At 43.1% G+C, this 20,200-nt stretch overlaps 1 protein-coding gene across 7 annotated transcripts in view; it reads left to right on the top strand.

Annotated features, from left to right (window-relative positions):
* The first annotated feature begins 463 nt into the window (after positions 1 to 463).
* The window catches only part of HTR4 (5-hydroxytryptamine receptor 4), a 173,207-nt gene continuing 153,470 nt past the window's right edge, over positions 464 to 20,200 (top strand). For 6 of the 7 annotated variants that reach the window (XR_009557164.1, XR_009557162.1, XR_004691944.2 and 3 more), the window contains exon 1: positions 464 to 1,102. The gene's annotated coding sequence lies outside the window, so the exon portion shown is untranslated. Of the gene's footprint in view, positions 1,103 to 14,973; positions 17,065 to 20,200 lie in introns of those variants that run through there. The other variant, XR_009557163.1, reaches the window with a different exon arrangement.

Here is a 20,200-nt window from a genome sequence, read left to right on the forward strand (position 1 = left end):
TGAGAGAAGCAGCCCCTCCTGCTGCCTGTCCTCCGGCTCTGCAGCCAATTAAAGCGCAGGCCTGGGGCAGAGAAGCAACTCCCGGTTGGAGGAATTCGGCGGCCAGGTGTCTGTGGTTCACCGGAAAGCGCGCACCGGCACCACATTCCCACTCTGGCGGCCGCTCGGGAAACCCGAGGCGAGATCAGCAGGCAGCACCTGTTGCCACTGACGGTATTACCTGCGGCTTGCGGAGGAGGCAGAGAGAGACGCTTCCACGAGACTTGGCTGCGCGGTCGCCCGCGGGCTTCCACGAGCGCGGGAAACGCAGAAAACACCACGGGGGGCCCTTTCGCGCGCCGCAGGTGGGGCAGCGGCCTCGCTCCCCCCCACCCCCCATCGTGATATAAAGAGAAGAGAGGCTTCCGAACAAGCGCCTTTTGCTTCCTTCCAGCAAGAGAGAGCGCGCGCGCAACACTGCAGGGTACCAACCGACCGCAAGCAGGGGAAGCGCCTGGTTTCCCTCGTGGCCGAATTGCTCTGCGGCTCTCCACGGCACGGATTATTCTCCCTCCGCCGTTTCCCCCCTGGAGCGGAGGAAGGCGCCCGACTGCGCGCCCGCTCTGATTGGCTGACACTAACTGGCTCGGCGCAAAGCAGGCAGCGCGCTTCCTACCTAAGAAAGGCAGCTGGAGAGAAAGCGAGAGAAGCCGGCTGCCTCAGAGAGAGAGAGAGAGAGAGAGAGAGGAGAGGAGAGAAGGCAGCCCGTGAAAGAGCTTGAAGGTCTGCTCTGCGCGAGCTTTCCGGTCGCTTCATCCCAGGACAGCAACTTCACTGAAGCAGCGGAGGGGCGCGCAAAGTGTTAGATAGCAGCAGCCGCGGCGGCTGAGCAGCTTTGACTTCCCTCCGCGGCGCCCGAGCGCTGCATAGGGAGTGAAAGAAGCGGGACGGAGCGAATGGTCGAGGCGGCGCGCTCCTTCCCCGCCGTGCGAGACGCCCGCTTCGCCTCTACCCGGAGGAGACGACGGCGTGAAGAGCTTCCGCGGAGCAGATGCAGCCGATCACGTGAGCAGCGGGCCAGCTGGACCATGGTGGGGGCGTCCGGGCTGCTCTCCCTGCAATGGTGAGACCTCGCTCCTTCTGGGTTGCCCGGGCGGGCGGGCGCGCGCGCCGACTTGTACGCGTCCCATTCTCCCCAGTTGCTTTATTTCCGATCGCTGGTTTATTTTATCTCTGAACCTCTTTTCCAAAAAGGAAAGTAAGCCAGAGTTGCCTCTCCACCCCTCTCATGAGGACAGGCTCTGCCAGGCTGCCTAGGGATGGTGAGGTATTCTGCATATGTTCAGAGGCACTCTTGCATCTACTACTAATACCGGTTTGCAGGGCTGAAAACAATCCCCTATTGGCTTGTACGCTGCTGATAGGTTTCCCGGAAGTTCTTAGGGAGAGTCTTTCTTTCGAAGGCATGTTCGTATCGTACACGCACTATCGGGTGGTTCTGGGTAGCCTGCCTCCAAATAGTGCCTGGAAGTAATTTGCTAGAGTAGAGGACTCTTAAAAAGAAGGCAGCCTTCCTGCTGGAAAATATGACAATACCTTGGAAGTAGCCCAACGTAAATAATGCAGATCAGAGGAAATATAACCTTGGTCCGAAAGATGGTGTCAAAAACAAAAGTTTCCTGCCTGTCCAAATGCGTCCACCGAATCAATAGCTAGGTGATGCTAGAGAGTTTTTACAGTGTGCAAGAGGTAGGTAAAGGAACGTGGGAGAACTTTGAACTTTGCTTTATTATTGCTTTGTTTTGCTCCATAATTTCTTACCTGGTCAGAGAGGGAAGTGCTGTATTGGCAAGGGCTGCCCCCCCCCCCATGTAATAGATATCTTCTGAAGTAACGGTACATTAGAAAGGTTTTTTTTTACCTTCGAAAAGAATAATAAAAGGCATGACTATCAAAAGCAGAAGTTTCCTGCTAGTGGAAATGCATACACTGATCGAGTAACTAGGTAATGTTGCAGTATCTACGGTGTGTGTTAAGAGTTATGTAAAGAGGAGCGTGAAAAAGAGGGACCAGAGGAAACGTCGAACTTTGTTTGATTAGAGTGCTTTGCTTTGCTCTGTAATTACTTATAAGGAAGTTGTGTATTGGCAAGGGGCTTCCCCAGGTGATAATAGATAGCCTCTGATGTAAGTTAGAAAGCTTTGTTGACATTGCCCTTACTTCACTACTACTGAATAAGGGGCATGGTGCAAACAGATGTAGGATAGGCAACAAAGCACAAAAGTATCCTTTAAGAGGTAGAAAGTGAGGGGAGGAAGTGTGCAAGAACAAAGCTGGGGTGGGAGGTGGGTTCCTACCACCCCCAGCAGAAACTGAGAAGACTGGGAAGGAGTGAAAGAAATGGGAAGGTAATGAAGGAGACATGGGTGTAAACATCTAAAATGAGTGAGGTCCAAATCCCTAGAGTCCTAAGCTGCTAAGGATAGGTTACCATTGGGAACTTCTCATTGACATTTTCTGCTCCCATGTCCTGTATGCTTTTCTTTTCTTTTATGGTATTGAGGTTTGCAACATTGTGGAAGATGTTTTTTACTTAGCAGAACAGTGGATGGAAGAAAGAAGAGCAGTGTATGCTAATGGAGAAGGGCTGTGGTTTCTTGGAGCTATCCAGGATTAAACTACAGCAAAGTAAATAACTCAGTGCAGTCAGTTTTGCCTTGCTGTTAAGCACAGAAAAATGTGTGTGTGTGTGTGTACACATAATATATTGGGAGGGGGAGCCAGTTCATGAATGCGAAAAAGGACACACAACATTGCACACGTCTTTGTAAACTGAGAAAACCTTTAATAAAAATTAAAAAAAAACAACAACAAATGAACTTAACTTAAAAATTCAACATAAAACACATTGGATTCAATAATATGCTGCAACACAGCAAGGCAAGAAGCAGTCTTAGGTTTCCATTTATTAAGGGAGCAATTTTACCACCACAGGATTTGAGAGCCATAGCTGTCATATTTTGCATGTTACAAGTATAGGATCATATCACAAATGCAAATATGAATTAATGTAATTGAAATTGCTTTGCAATTTCAAATCATTTTCAGTAAAAAAATTATTTGCATTTTTAAACATGTAGTTTTGTACCCAGTTATCTGTGAATATTGATATAGTCACATAAGTGAAGGGATTATTTATTTTACAGCCAGGTGCACATATCACATTCAAATGACTTGTTTTTCCACCATGCAGTTACACACATACACATTCAATTACTAAATTCTTCAAAAACAATTTTTGTGTTTATTTGTACTCACTCTTTAAATTCTTTTTATTGATGCTTTCCTATAGTAATGAGTCTGCCAACATTACAGCACGATCCTGTGCATGTCTACTCCGCAATAAGATCCACTGAATTCAATGGTCCTTTCTCTTTAGTAAGTATAGGCTTGTTACCTACGTGACATTTTGATGATGCTTGGACAAGTGAAACAGCTTTTTTCTCTACTGAACTGCCAATCAGCAGTAGAGAAAAGTGGAATTGCAAGAACATTTCTGGATATGTGCCAGGAAGGAATTTTCTGCTGAGCTCTGTTGAAACTGGTATATTTCTGTGGATTGGTAGATGCTTGAAGGCTTAAACATTTCTTATGTATCACAATTTCATTTTCTCCAGAATTTCCAGACTTCATATCTAAAAGCAAGGTGTCACAGCATTTCCTCAAACTACTTGCAGCTTAATACTCAAATCAGCATATAGTTAGATCAGGGGTCAGCAAACTTTTTCAGCAGGGGGTCGGTCCACTGTCCCTCAGACCTTGTGAGGGGGCCGTACTATATTTTTTTGGGGGGGGGGGCGGGATGAACGAATTCCTATGCCCCACAAATAACCCAGAGATGCATGTTAAATAAAGGACACATTCTACTCAGTAAAAACATGCTGATTCCCGGACCGTCCGCGGGCCGGATTTAAAAGGCGATTGGGCCGCATCCGGCCCCCCGGGCCTTAGTTTGGGAACCCCTGAGTTAGATCATGGGACTTTAGCTGCTGTTTTATCTGACTGTCTGCTCCTTTAAGTAGCTGCTGAATTAGTATAAAACACTCTTCCTTCACTGCATAGAATTTTCCTATGACTCAAGGGGTATACTCAGTTGTTCTTTTAGCTTGCTGGCAGGAAAACTTGCTTCCCTCCCTCATGGTTTGCATATCTGAAGAATTTCTTGAAAACTTCAAAAGTTGTACAGTTTTCCCCACACACCATAACTAAGCAATAGGATGTAAATGTGATAAATAAATAAACTTCTGTAGTTTATTTCATAGACTGGGTTCACTGAAGTTTATTTCATAGACTGGGTTCACTGAAGCCCAGAGAAATATAACTGAGGCTACCCCCTGAACTTGTGGCTGAATGGAGAGGTTTGAACTCAGACCCCATGGTTCCCAAGTCAGTGCACCAATGACCAATCTACACTCATGCAAAAAGTCAGATAAAAAATAGGCTGACTTATTTGATAGCATGGGGTGTCCAATCGGTGGGAGAAAAGGCAAGGGATGAACGAGAAAAGACAGAGATGAACCTAGTACAAAGATAAGCACCATGATGACTTGTAATGGATCAGCAAGAAATATCTGTCCTCACAATTTTCTGAGGACACTTATGCTTCTTCAGGTTGGGGCAGTTATTGCAGTAATGCCTCTGCTAGTTTGATGTTTTTTCAGTGAAAACTAACCGCAGAGAAAGTCGGCTTAAAAGTGACACTAGTTTACTATGCTATTAGCTCAGATTCAGTGTGGACAATACTAAGCTAGAAAAACCAGTTGCCTGACTTGAAATAAGGCAGCTTCCTGTGGCACTTCCCAGGTACATGAGTAGTTAATGGAGAACACTCTGTGAATGCAGCATGTCTGTAGACTGAGCAGTGAAAGTGTATTCTGCTAATGGATCTTTCATTAGAGTTTGAATTATTGGAGCACTGGGGGGGGGAATCTGGAAAGTCTTAATTGAATCTTTCTTCGGAGGCATCTTAAATAATCCTCCTGCAATGCAACAAGATAGAACTCTGAGACTGAGTCACTGAAAAAAATCGAATGCCTGGGTATTGCAGCTGCTGTTCTGTAGAAGCCAACATTAGATAAACCCCTCCTCATCTCTTTAGGCCTTGGTACCCAAACTAGGTCCACTGGAAAGGTAGAAGAAACCCCCTTGGAGCATATGGTGCCACTTGCTTTAGAAACAAAGTTATTTAAAACACTCCACGTCCTCTGGTTTGTGAGTGAGCTGTATCCCATCTTCTGTGTTACTGTCACTGTTGTTTATTACCCTCCTTTCACTCTAAGGTTGCGAATTTGAAACACAAAATGTAAAAGAATTTTGGCAATGGCTGGGATAACCGTGACTCTTGCTCCTTGGGAAACATGGAGGCCGTTTTCCTTGGTAAGGTTCCTGGGGCAGATGGAAAGACTCCAAAGCTCCTTCATGGAATTGGCTGGAGTTGCATCTCTGATGGGAAAGCTTGTTGGAGTTAGTGTCTGATATAAAAAGCTTTGCATTCTGCAGGAAGCTGTGAAATACCAAGGGACAAGACAGGAGTACAAATTGTAAAACATCTTAGTGCTGGAACTAGGCAGCTGTTGGCTAATATTGTACACATCATTTTTTCAAGGTGAAAATATCAGGTAGAGATATCATCTCTCTCACACACCCTTGGTGGTCTCTCCCGAAAGGAAAATTGTGCTGTTTGTGCGTTCTCTCTCTCTCTTTCTTTCTTGCAGGATAGTCTTATAGCGAGATTGTTGCCATGACGTTTTGTAGAAAAAGGGAAGCAATTTTTTTTAAAAAAATTAATTTTTATTGATTTTGCATAATAAAATTTTACATAATAGCAAAGACCATACACATACATAACATATTTTTCACATTCTCCTACCCCCCTCCCAGAGCTCTCTCCTCCCACAAGAGAACCCCCCGAGAGGAAGGCAATCAAATGTGGTTCATTTTATAGTTGGGTCTCTATCCACCTCCCCCCCTCCCCCCCCCAGAACCTCCCTCTGCCACCAAGAGGTCCCAGGATGGCAAGGATAGGGACAGGCGAATATCCACCCAGCTGTTGTCTAACTTTAACATTCAAAAACAATAAGAAAAAAGAAAAAAAGAAAGACAAAAAAAGAAAAAAGAAAAAACAGAAGGAAAAAAAAAGCCACAGCGTATCTAATTTCCTAAACATTGTCTATTGGGCTTCCCCAGACCCCCCCTTTGTTGATTTTCATTTGCTAGCTCCATCTTTACAGTTTTCACTATTTACCAACCATTCTAATCTCATTTAATTTAAAATTGTCCATTTAGCCAATTAATCAAATTATCAATAAATTTTTTTTTATTTGTTTACTTATATATCTCCTTCCATTCCCCTCCTTCTCCCCACACCCCAGAACTCTCCCTGCCACTGAGAGCCTCCAGGGTACAGAAGATAGGAAGAGATGGCTCTTTTTCCAGCTGGTTCTCCCCCTCCCCCCCTTCCCCCCACTCCGGGAGTCCCCCTCTGCCACCAGGGAACCCCAGAACGGAGACGACCACGGGGGGAGGATTAGAGAACCCCGCTATCCCATTATTCATTCTTCCCAGCTATACTAATAATCTTCTTTCCAATCTAAAAAGAAAAACGCACACACATCTCTATTCTACTTTCCCTCCCTTGCCTGAAATTTTCCTGCAAGAACTTTCATACTTTTATAAAATCTATATATCATTTTCTTATTCCATTTTAAATCTTATCTTCTAATTTTAGCCTCTTCCCCCCCCTGTTCACGGCACCTCCCTTCTCGGATCAGCAAACTCCATAGTCCATAAACCAGTTTAGCCAGCCTTTAAACAAGGAACCTTTTTCCATTTACCCCACTCCCTTTCTGCGAAATTTTACATGTCCAAATTTTCCATTCCCTCGCTGTTGCCCCTTTATTGTTTGTATCATCCACTCAATGTAGGTAATCCTCTCCCACGGTCTTTGTTCCCTATGGGTATTCTGAAGTCCAGACATAATTTCTGCTCCCCCTTCCATGGGAGCGTCATTCCCCTGATTCACGTGCTCAAAAACTTTTTCCTCTTTCTTCTCATTGCAGACTTCCTCTTGATCCAAAAACTGACATGTTTCTCGCTTTCCTTCTGTTTCTTGTTTATTCTCTTGTTCCAACTTTTTTTGTCCCTTGTCCCCTTGAAGAAGTCGATTTGTTTCCTCTAATTGAGCAATCTGTTTGTGTGTTCCAATAGTAAGTTCCCATAAGAATTTCAGAGTTTTTTCTTTAAATCCAACTGTGTAATCGTATGTTGACATTTTTGTACTCCTCTCAAGGACACAGTGCAATCCCAGAGCACAGGAAGTGTTAGTATTTTTCATTCGATCGCCATTTTTCCAAACTGGTTAAATGTATTCAGAAATTAAAATCCATTACTTGTTTCTAAATTGTAATTCAAGGGAGTTTTCGTAAGCAACTTTTACAGCTCAGTTTATCAACATTGTTTCAAAACTCCCTATTACACAAATCTTGCTGAGTCCATCAGGACCGCCGATTCCAGCAGTAGTAAGAGACTCTTCTCTCTTATTAAATCTCACACTCTCCCCTCTGCCTTGTCACCAAGGGGGATTTCAGCACAGTTCTTGCAGATGCATAGATATAACAAGTCGACAAATGACTTGGCAATGGGTATTTTCTTAACTGTTTCCACTTTCAATCAATATGGGGGAGATCGGCTTCCGTTTTTTAAATCTCCTCCCGCTCCAAATTTAAGTCCCAAAAAGAATTTTTTAGCCTTCTTACTCACGGTAATCTATTTTTTGAGTCCTTTTTCTTTGGAAGTATTCAGCGCTCTCCGCCTCCGGAACGGAGCTTCTCTTTGCGAAGACAACAATGGTGCTCAAAATGGCCCCGCGACTACAACCCTCCTCGCTCTGGGGCTCTTATCAGAGCCTACCAGAGAGTTGGGGAGTCCGAATTGGGGCTCCGCTGAGGCTTTTCGTCCCTATAACGCTCGATATAGGGCTCTATGGGGTGCAGCGTCGCCCCCGCTGCTTCCCCCCCCCTCGCAAAGACAGGCTGCCTCGGAGATCGAGGCAGACCCCACCGGACGGCGCTGGCGCTAAACCGGAAGCCCCCAAAGGGAAGCAATTTTTTAATGTTTTACTGGGTGTTGGAATAAATACTTGTTTACATTGTAATTTATGGAGTTTTCAGTGTGTGTATGTTTGTGTGCATACACAATATAAATCCTGGTTTTCATAACTTTATGAAATAACAATACTACTGGGAATAGGAGTTTCCCCTTTCCTTTCAATTTCAAATGGACTTATTATTTCTGAGCTTATCATGCATTTTCCCCAGGTTGTTGTTGTTGTTGTTGTTGTTGTTGTAAATAGGGCTTTTGAGTGTTCGTGTGTGGAAGACTTCCACTATGCCACCTGAACTTCCCTACAGTGTCCCCCCCCCCACTTGCAAGCATCCATCCTCACAATTTACCTTCCAGCAGCAGTTGCAGAAGCTATACATATCCATGTAAATGAGGCTGCTCCACTGCCCTTCAGTAGACCCCAAAATTTTATCCACAGAAAGTACTCAGTGCAAAGAATCGCAGGGTTTTTTTTGGGGGGGGGGAGGAATTGTGGTTTACCAGGGCTTCCAGGTCCTTAGTAAGGATTGAGGATTTGTGCACCACTTCATAGGTATTGGAGGAAGGGGAAGGCAGTGGGCCAGCTTGGAATGGGTTGAAGTTATTTAGGAGCTGAGCTGAAATTCAATGAGGTTTCGGCTCGGATACTAAGAAACTTGAATCTCAAACTTTGGAAGTTCCCCTTTTAGAATCTGAGTTTGAAGAGACTTCCAGGTCATATAGTCCAGCCGCCTTGCTGCTGCTGCTGCTGCTGCTGCTGCTGCTGCAGGAAACCCTCCCTTGCAGTTCTGCAACTCAGCAACATTATGCCGCTTCTAATGGTGCCATGAGCTGTAGCTATAGTTTGTAGCAACATTCTTACTCCCCACTCCCATCGCTCTAATCTCATTGTTTTCAATATTCATCAAATATTCTGATCCTGTCTTTTCTCAGAATCTATTTTGGTAACTGGTCTGAAATATAGTTCTAACCTACACGAAAAATGGTTGCATGCTTGCTCATGTATGGATTTTCAAGGGAATGCATGACTTAAAGAGAATTTGGTTCACACCAAAAACACATCTGCTGTGGTTGAAATCCCTTACCTTGACCATGATTTTATTGAATGGCCTTGGGCAAGTCACTACTGGTAGCTAAGCCTACCTCACATACTTACTATAGAGCTAAAATGCCCCCCCCTTTTTTAGGAAAAGCAGGAGGGGGATAAAAATTTAAGAAAACAAAACCACACTTGCTTTCCCTCTTTATATTTGCATTTTATGGTGATTTGTTGCTGGGTTTTAGAATTCAGAAGTAGGGAGGCATGCTTAAAAATCTCTAGGTTGCTGAATGCCTATTGGTTTTTAAAAAACCCCTGATTTGGGTAGAAAGCCTGATAAAAGCAGATTTTATTTTAGTTTCACAGTAACTTGGTGAAGGGAAACTCATCAAATGGAATTATAGTGGTACCTCGGGTTACAAACACTTTGGGTTACAGACTCCGCAAACCGAGAAGTAGTACCTCTGGTTAAGAACTTTACCTCAGGATGTAAGCAAAATTTGTGCAGCGGCGGCAGCGGGAGCCCCCATTAACTAAAGTGGTACGTCAGGGTAAGAATGGTTTCAGGGTAAGAACGAATCTCTGGAACGAATTAAGTTCATAACCAGAGGTACCACTGTATACCAAGTTTTATTTTAGAAGCCACTAATGGAAATAATTTTATTCAAGAACATGTTTGTGGATCAGCAACAAGATACAGTTTAACATTTTGCATTTGTGGGGGGAGAAAATAATGGAAACTTCCAGAACTACATTTTTTGTCCATTCTAGAAGACACTTTGTAACCTGGGATAGACCCATGGGTGCAGCCAGTATTTGTGTGTGTAGGGGGGTGGGGACAGAACCTCAGTTAATTTTTTTTTTTACTTAGGGGGCAGCTGCCCTCCCTGCCCCCCTTGGCTACGCCCATGGAAAGACCCATTGGTGAAGGAAGAGGGAAAAACTGGATTAGATTGCTTTCCCCCCAAAGCAGCTGGTTCTGATTTGTTCACATTATCAATTCTATTAGCCTTATTGTTATACCAAATAATTTCATTTTAAAAGAGAAAATAGCCCCAAATGAATAAAACTGGTTGCAGACACACAAGTAGCAGTGGGAGACGCATCCACTAATGTACACCGAAAAGCAAATTAATTTGAAAGAAGACAAATTACGCTAAGCCAGTTTTATATAATTAGGTGAACAATTATTGAAAATAATTGAAAATGTAATCAGCACTCAGCTTGCACTGTGATTAGGTGTTGAGGTAAGGAGGGGATGCCTATTAAACAGTTCACTGCAGAATCTTAATGTGTGCCACAATGTTTCTGGTGCATATTTGAAGCATGCAACAAAATTCCTCTCATTACTAGGAGACAAGTTAGGCTTACTCCTGGGGCAGTGGGTTTAAGATTTATAGTCTTAAAACATGGAGGGATGGGGAGAGGGAAATTAAACTCCTAGGCACTAGCACCAGGCTTGGTGTTTTTTTTTTTTTTAAGTGCTGGCCCACAATAGATATATTTCAGATTCCAGGTGTGGGGCTTATTTCACCCATGCTGAAACTCTAAACTTATACCACACATGGGTCAAGAGATCTATCAATATGTTAGGTATTATCTCCTCTTTGCTATTTAAAACCTTGAGGTGCAAACTAACCTGGACCCTGCACTTTTTATCGGAGGTGCTTTTGTATGCCCCCCCATTCCCAGTGAGGTTCAGAGGGTGGCAACAAAAGAACAGGCCTCTTCTGTGGTGGCTCCTTGATAGCTGAATACTGTCCCCAGAAAGGCTCGCCTGGCACCATTATTACATGTCTTTAGATGCCAGGCAAAAAATTCCTCTTTACCTAGGCCTATGGCTATTAAATAATCTATGGATTGTAAAAGTGTGGAGGAGAGGACAGTTATTATTATTATTATTATTATTATTATTATTATTATTATTATTTACTATTGGGCTGTCTGCCAGTATGCTTTTGGCTATGTTTTTATCATTGGACTTTTGCAGTAGTTGGGAGTGGGCAATAGCAGAATTTGCCGTGACAGCGCCATGGCACCAGGAGAGTGTTGATACTTGGCCCCTAAAGAGCTTTAACCTGCTCTCAGGTGTGTGGTGTTAACTCTTGCTCTCAACACCCCTCCCCCTTGGTCAAGGGTCCCAGTAACCTAGCAGAGACTGCATGGTGCCTGTATGTGGGCCCCTCTGTGAGGTGCCCCCTCGAAGCAGCATAAATATAATGTTTCAGCTGGTAGGAACAAAGCTGTGACTCTTGTATAACTGTCAAGTCATGCTGTAGCAGTGGTGGGGAACCTTTGGACTTATCCTACTACAACCACCACCTTTCCTGAATGTTGGTCTTGTTGGTGGGTGCTTTTGGGGAGTATTTGGAGGGCCTCAGGTTCCCAATCACTCTGCTGTCACAACAGCTACAGAAAGAGCTAGAATTTATACCCGCTTCTGCAAATCAGCAGGAAGAATAATTCATGTTCGGGGTTTTTTTGATGGGTTTCGGAATTTGACAAATGCATGGGTGATAAGGCGCTTGATGGCCACCAGCCATGATGGCATGATACCTGCAGGGTCTGTGCAGGTAAACCATAATGATCTACTGTTGGAGGTGGGATGCCTCTGAATGCCAGCTGCTGGGAACCACAAGTGAGGAGGTTGCAGCTGTGCTTGGGTCCTGCTCACAGGATCCCCATGGGCATCTATTTGGCTTGACCACTATGAGAACATTGTTGGTCTAGATGGGCTACTGGGCTAATCCAGCATTGCTCTTCTTTTGTTTTATGCAAGTCCACCCTGAGCAAGGAGCAAGAAAGTATTAAGTATATTTTATCATGCTAGCTGCTGCGGCAGTGTCTACTCATTTGCATTGTAGAGTTCACTCCCATTAGCTTTCATGTTTTATGATGGCTGGCCCAGTTAAATTCTGAATGGAAATTTCAAATTTGGCATCTGGATAGTGTGTGTGTTTGTGTGTGTGTGTGTATGTAAGAGAAGCCCTTCTGTTTCTATTCAGAACTGCCTTTCTGCCTCGATGTAATTTGGTCCTTGGAGTGCAGGACAGATATGAACCTGATGTACTACATTATTGCTAGAGGTGAAGAATCCTAACTCCTGCCATTGAAGTCCCTGCTGCTCCACCATTGGCAGGTTCTTACCTGCCATGTTCATACAATCCTGAGTTGTTACTAGGAATGAGGAACAGGTTTGATTCAGGGGGAGGGATAATGACTGGAAAGAAGTGAGGAAAGAGAGAGATGGAGGAGAAGGGCAGAAAGAAGAGAAAGTGAAGGATGGAGGGGGGAGAATGAGGATTGAAAAGATAAAAAGGAAGGGTGAGATGGAGGCAACAAGGAAGTAGGGCTAAGAGGCTAAGGAAGAGACATGCGAAGTAAACCTGCTGACAAGGCATGGATGGATGAAAATAAAGAGATGAAGAATAGAGGGAAATGGAGGAGGAGTGTGTTGTGCTCTGGAAACCCCAGAAATCGTTCTCATGTGGCCTGGCCTGCTGATGCTGCAGGGTCCGTGCAGGTAAACCATAATGATCAGTATTACCATTATCTCCATCAATATAGCCTCAGTGAATATAAATAAGGCTTTAATATTCACCTTGGGATAAACTCCCTCCCTCCCTTTTAGGTCCCTTCCCCTACTTTTAGGCTGGTGATGGGCCTGATATAGGTTGCAGTCCTAACCCCAGTTACCTTGGAGTAAGCCTGTTGAATTCAGTGGAATTTACTTTTGAGTAGACATGATTAAGATTATATCCTTAATTATTTATAAGAGGATATAGGTCGCATATGTTCTTTTGCAGATATGAATCTGAAGCTGGATATGTGACTTGCACAGTATTGCAGTTAGATCTACAGTATAAGCAAGCAACAACGTTAAACTCATGTTTTCAAGTCAAAGCCCAGGATTGTTCCTATGTCTCTAAGTAAAAAACAAAACAAAATAAAACCACTAAAGTTGTGCGAAGAGGAGACTGAAGCTGCAAGGGCTCTGTCTGGAAATGTTTGCATGTTCAGCCTTTTTTTGGGACAGCAAATTGCATTGACATTTGTGGAGGTGGTTTATTGAGCGGGCATTATAATGATCAGTCCTTGGCTTGCTTCATGCAGTAGCATGAAACAGCCCAGTTAGATTTCATATGGATTCGATAAATGTTAAATGTTAGAGTACTGTAAATGCTTATTGAAGTGTCCTGAATCAAAAGCTGTTTTTACAGCCGCATTGGTTCTTATCATAAAAAACCTTAAGGGGGTTCTGACGCATGTGGTTTCATGATACCACAGGAATGGGGTTTTCTGATAGTTGCTTGTGTCTTGACAGTGCGATTATTTTAGGTTTCTTGCTTTCAGCTTTGCACAAATTGGAATCTATGATACAACATCTGTAAGAAAATTTTTTGTAGAGCTTGCTAAAACTAGTTTAAGTTGTCCTAAATTCTTTGGTTATGGGAGCACGGTGGGCATGTGAAGCTAGGTGGATTTTGAATCGAATGCTCTGTGAGCATTTCAAGTATAACCAAGACCAATCACATAATTAAATATTTAACTTTCCCCTCAAAGACAGAATCCCTTTGAGCACTGAAAGTTCATGTACATGTGTGAAAGAATGGTAATTCCTGCACTTTGTGTTTTGTTCAGTTATAAAATGGTTGCTTTGGGGAACCTTTGGTCTACAGATGTTGTTGTACTACATCTCCCATCCTCTCTGCTATTTGGCTCTGCTGGCTGAGGGTTGATGATAGTTTTAGTGCAGGATCACCTGGACGGCCACAAATTCCCCCATACCTGTTTTAGAAGCTCTCTTGAAGAAGAGGGGCTGGGAGAGTTCATAAAAGCTTAAAGGTGCAAAGTTATGCATGGAAGGGTGAAAAGTCTTTCCAGGAATGTTTGGCTTGCATACAACATGGACAGAGGTTCATCCTACAAGGGGAGATAACAATTTAACATATACCCACCCATTCTAATTGGCTAAACAGTTCAGAGGGGAACTGAAAATTATAGGGCCCCTGTCATGACTCTGTGTTAATTGCATTGCAATTAATGTGGATTGCATTATTCCATTATAATGAGAAACTGAGGTTTCAGCAGACAGACTTGAAACTTGGCAGTGTAGGGGAGGTGAACTTGAGCATGCTCCATGCTGTATTTGGGATGTAAAACAAAAAAAGGCTTGCTTTGGAAGAGTTTAAGGTGTGGTGAGCAACTTCAGGAAGCTGACAGATGTTGTGTGCTTTTATTCACTGACTTAGGGGTGTTTCAGAGAGAAATGTTTTGTTTTTGTTGGCTTATGGGGAGTATCTAGTATGTGCCATTACATGAGTTCTGTAACATGCTTGCAGTTTTTTTAAAAAAATAAAAACTACAATCGAGGTTACTATTGATTTAAAAGCTGAAATCTCAGCAGCATTTTTCTCCTGGAGATAGTATATATCTGAAGCAGGTTTTTGTTGTTGTTTTTTAATGGAATTTATGCAATATATCATTCTAAGCATTTACAATATAGTAGAGGAAAACCACTCGCATCCCATGAGGGTAATCTTTTCTGCACATGCATGCAGTCCATACTCTGGGGCCAACACTATACCTATAAATGCTACTGTTAACCGTAAAGTATTAGGTTCTTAACATTGATGCATTTTCATTATTGCTGCTAGCCAGTGGCATGTGATCATTGGACTAGGGCAGGCATAGGCAACCTTGGCTCTCCAGATGTTTCGGAACTACAACTCTCATGATCCCTAGCTAACAGGGCCAGTCATCAGGGATCATGGGAGTTGTAGTTCCAAAACATCTGGAGAGCCAAGGTTGCCTATGCCTGGACTAGGGAGACTAGGTTAGTCCCCTAAATGTTCCCCTGGTACCTCCATCTCAAAGCCTGGGAAGCGTCTACCTGGCTTAGTGAGAGATATGTGATTCTCACACATGTGACACCAGTATGTCACAACGCCGCCCCCCCCCCAAATTGCTCTCACAAGCTAACTGGCCCTAACTGTTCCCCTATGAAAAATTTCACTGAACGTTGCTGCTGCTAGGGTATATCAGTAATACCAAAGGATGAGAAATGTATCAATTTAATCATCCAAAACCACAGTCCTTTAATCCTGCAGTAATCACTGCTTCTGCTGAGCAGCAGCTGTATTTTCTGTGGAGAAATGTACAGAAGTCACCTGAATCTGTGGAAAGTTCTTCATTCCTAAAACCTTTGTTTCACTAATGTGAAGCATTTGTCAGGCACCATCCCACTCATGTGAAATTCTTTGACATTTTATTATCTCAAGGGATTAAAAATGAACAGCAAATGACCTGTAATTGACGTAAGTGTAGTGCCATGAAGATTGAGATGTAATAATGAGCCAGGATATTCACCTAGATGCTGCTCCTGGAAGCCAAATCTAGAAGACTGTTGTCTGCCCAGAAGAGGGAACTTTAAGTGTGGTGGCTGGATATTTGCAGTGTGACATTAATCAGGCTTAACAAGGGAGATGGAATAGTCAGAAAACATTCATTTGTTTCCCATCTTTTCCATGAGCTTTGTGTTTGCTGTCTAGACCTGCATTGTATAAACACTGACAACTGGGAAATACTGGCCTGCGAGCGCTCCAGTTGGAGAACAGCCTTTACCAAAGGTGTCTTGGGCTTTGAAGACACATGAACTCAGGAGGCAAGGGAGAAAGGTGCTAAGAGGAAGGCACGCTTGGCAAATCCACACCATGATCAACTCCCCCCCCCCAGAAACCAATGTCCCCACTGTGGAAGGACATGTGGATCCAGAATTGGCTCCACAGTCACTTATGGACTCATTGTTAAAACCGTGTTTATGGAAGGCAATCTTACTCGGCTACAAGTGATTGCCAAAGAATATATAGAAGGGAAAGCAAAGCAAAGTAGGGAGATGACTTTTTGATACTGAATGAGTCACATAAATTATATGCCCTCGTACTTGAATGAGGTAGTTACTCTGAGTTGGTGGGTAACAGATATGGTGACAAAACAGATCAAGGGCCAAAAACATGTGGTAAGTCCCAGAGTCTCTTGACTGTTTATGGCAACATTTGTGCTACATTTAGAACCATATTCATTTGCTCCGGTTTTAAGAAATGTTTGAAATCAGCATTGATGGAAAACTGTGTTTGTCTTCTTCAGCTTTTGTAAAAGCAATAGCTTGGCAATTCTTTTTGTCAAAGATCTTTGGACCAAGTGGAACCTGGAAGAATATGGTTTTAAGCATGATTGGACAGAAGCTGCACTAGAGCACAGTTCCCACGTGGCCTAGGTGCTGCTGCACCACAACATCTCTACTGTACCTATCTTCTCAGAACTATATGCTCAGCCTTGAAATTAATGAATGTATGCAAGGATGCCTGAACATTCCAGTACAGCTTGATCATCCTTTGTTTACTTTGACTCTCAGAGGCTTTATTTTCTGTGTGGATGCCCCTAATGGCTGGGCACTGCTTGCTCAATCCCCCCTCCCATTTCTTTGCTTGACATTTTATAAGGTCTCAATAGATAGAGAATCGCATATTGCTCAGGTTTTGCAGCTGATTGGAGGCAAATAACCAATTAAATCCTAGGTAAGAATAGCTTCGCAGCACAGCTGCTTGATGCTGTTATGGTGCCCTCTGGCTACATGCTGTGCACACAGTTAGACAAAGGGAACATTGAGAAGAGCAATAAACTAATTTCAAGTTGGTGCCAGTATTTAACTGCTTGTGCACTATAGTGAGAGAGAAGAAAGCCAGCTGACAGGAAGCACAGTGCTGCAGCAATACCAGCATCGGTCCTTTATTCATCAGCCTTCAGTGACTGTACTAAACTCCTTACACCCTCTTGCTGAAGTTCATGCATAAGCAGCACTTTGCTAGATGATACCCCTAAGCAAGGTGGGTAATTTGCATCAAGTTCGTACGGGCTTAGGACATTCAACTCTATCTTGCTTTCCTCTGGGACACACTAAGCAAATTCAGTTTATTTTTACAAGTGCTGTAGGAAATATACTTTCATATTCTAAAAACGTTTTTTTTGTGTGTTTTTAGTGTCACTGAGAATTTCATCTTAATAGGATCGAAAATCTAATTTGACATCTTGATGCTTTCCGTTTAGTCTCTCCAGTCAGTTAAATTTTCATGACATGACTGTGTTTTTCCATTAGACAATTTTCAATCACTTAAATGTTAAGATACATTCTTTTGAGAATTTTCACATGAATTCCAGTTTTGAAGCAGTATTTTGGGACATATCAAAAACCCAGGTGCTAAAAGGGTGAACTAATGTTCATCTTGCCCTTGGATCTAGTCCTGGGGTAGCACTTGCATTGAAATTTGGTTAGTTGTTGGCATTCCCATGTGGTCACCAATGTTGATGCATGGAGTGCTGGTGACATAGTGTGTTTTGGTATATTCTAGTGCAGGGTTGGGGTACCTTGGGACTCTCCCCAGGCTATAACCCTCACTGGTCCTGCTTCATGCCCTCCTGGGATGTTTATGGCTGACTGGAAAAACAACATTGAGCTGTGATAATACCTTTTGCTTGCCTGGATGGAGAAATATGCATAATACAGAGACTTGGTTCCTTTAGTGGGATTTCCTACTGTGTGCACATCATCTGTGCTGAAGGAACTGCACAGGTTGTTGGTTAGCTACTGAACCAAGTTTAATGTGCTAGTTCTGGTCTATGAAGCCATAAGCAGATTGGGGCCAGGATATCAGAGGGGCTGCCTTCTCCTGTATAGACTGCTTAGGTTGCTATGGTCTGTGGATGAGGCCCTCTTGACTGTGCCACAACCTACAGCTCATTGGATGAGGGTCCAGAAGAGGGCCTTCTCCATTGTGGAGTGCTTTCCTTGTTGATACCAGGTGGGCACTGACCATGGGTTTCTGTCATAAATTGAAGGCATACCTGTTACCTTAGAGTTTCCATGACTGTTGGTACCAGTCCCTAGTGTCATTAATTATTGTAATGTTTTTGCTGATGACTATTGATATTTGAAATTATTATCATTATTGAGCATTGCTGTGTGAGATGTGCACTGCTTTGGTATTTCCTTTATAGATGAAAAGTGGTATAGAAATATTTTAAATAGATAGTGGCATGTTGATGAAACCTTTTGATTCTTGTGCAGTTGTTGCTCCACTCCCTTTTGTTTCCTGAGCAAAACCAAAACTGGCATGTGGGCCCTGGCTGTTAACTCAGAAATGTGTGTCTGCACCTGAGAGAGGCTTGCCGCCCTTGGTCCAGTGGGACACAGCTGTTGAATAGTAACCATGGAAGACTGAGAAATCCAGATTTAGGATAGGGAGCTAGTCCTAAAGGAAGCAAACATTTATAGTGCCTCTGACTTAAGTTTGAGATGAAAAATGCTATGCCAGAGCAAAATCATTGGTTACCAAGGTAATCTTCTAGTCTATTGTCAGGTCTCACAGTATGGGGCAAGCTTGCTTCACTGTGTGTGTGTGTGTGTGTGTGTGTGTGTGTTTTGGGAGGTGGAGTAGAAACCACAATCTTTCATTACAGCAGCAGCAACAAAGCATGATGGTAGATATAGTTAATGCATGCGAAGCGCTTTGAACAATTGAAAGTGCTATACAAATCATTATCTTGTTGTAATCCTTATGACCCTGTAAGGTGAGAAAATATTATCTCCCATATTACAGCTGGGGAGGGCTGAGAGAGGGAAAGTGGTTTGCCCAAGTCCCCCTAGTGAATTCATGGTTGAGGTGAGTTTCAAACCAGGGCCGCCTTGACATGTCTCTTAGTCTCCTCAGCTGGGAAACTGACATATTTTGAACAAATACCTACATCAATACATCATGTTGGAATGTTTATCTGGTTTTGGACTTAGTTGCTTATTATGTTTATGAATGCTTTGAAAGTTTCTGCTGAAAAGCAGCCAATAAATTAAATCAATCATTTTTTAAGGTGTGCCCATTTTCCTTCAGATCACTTTTGTTAGTTGTTAAAGCCCTAAACGGCCTCGGTCCAGTATACCTGAAGGAGCGTCTCCACCTCCATCTCTCTGCCCAGACACTGAGGTCCAGTGCCGAGGGCCTTCTGGCAGTTCCCTTGCTGCGAGAAGCAAAGTTACAGGGAACCAGGCAGAGGGCCTTCTCGGTAGTGGCACCGGCCCTGTGGAATGCCCTCCCTCCAGATGACAAAGAGAAAAACAACTACCAAACTTTTAGAGGACATCTTAAGAAATTCTAATGTTTTCTAATGTATTCTAATGTTTCTGTTGGAAGCCGCCCAGAGTGGCTGGGGAAGCCCAGCTGGATGGGCGGGGTATAAATAATAAATTATTATTATTATTTATTAACTATAAGGGCAAAGTTGCTGAACTATTTCCCTGGTACTGTGAAACTGAGAAGGACATGGGAGTTCAATGTAATGTGTAGTTACCTCCAGCAGATACCTGTTCTCAGTACAAGATGTGTGGTTTTCTTAAAGAAGGTATACTGCATGCTATACTGACGTGAAAAAGCAAGAGGGGAAAATGACCAGTAAACATCTTTTAGTACTGGCTTTCTCAGTAGTACGCAAATGTTCATAGAGGTTTCATAAGGTTTTTGTTACGCTGTTGATATCCTGAATATACTGTTCATGTACCCAATAAGCCCTGAGACATAAAGCATTCTTGTTGTGCTTGTGACCAAAAAATGTGAACTGTTGTGTGTAGAAAGGCTATGGCCCCTACAGTACAGATCTGCTTCATTTTCTCATGGTATCATTTCTCCTCTTCCTTCATCTCTGTTATGGCTTATGTTAAAAATTACCTTTCAGTGTCAACAGTCCTGTCTACATGTAATGAAATAAAACATCAGCAATTACTAGGGCCATAATTAAAACAAGAGACTGGGAAACAGACAGGAATCTGGAGTCTGTCTCTTTCCTTGAGCCATCCCATTTGCTTAATTTTGGGTTTTTACCTACACAGCATGCAAACATATGCAAGTATAATGATGTCATATTATTGAGGCCGGGGGGAGTTAGCCAATAGATGAGTAGGCTACATTATTATTATTT

The sequence above is a fragment of the Zootoca vivipara genome, chromosome 2 (assembly GCF_963506605.1).
Source record: "Zootoca vivipara chromosome 2, rZooViv1.1, whole genome shotgun sequence".
NCBI lineage: Eukaryota > Metazoa > Chordata > Lepidosauria > Squamata > Lacertidae > Zootoca > Zootoca vivipara.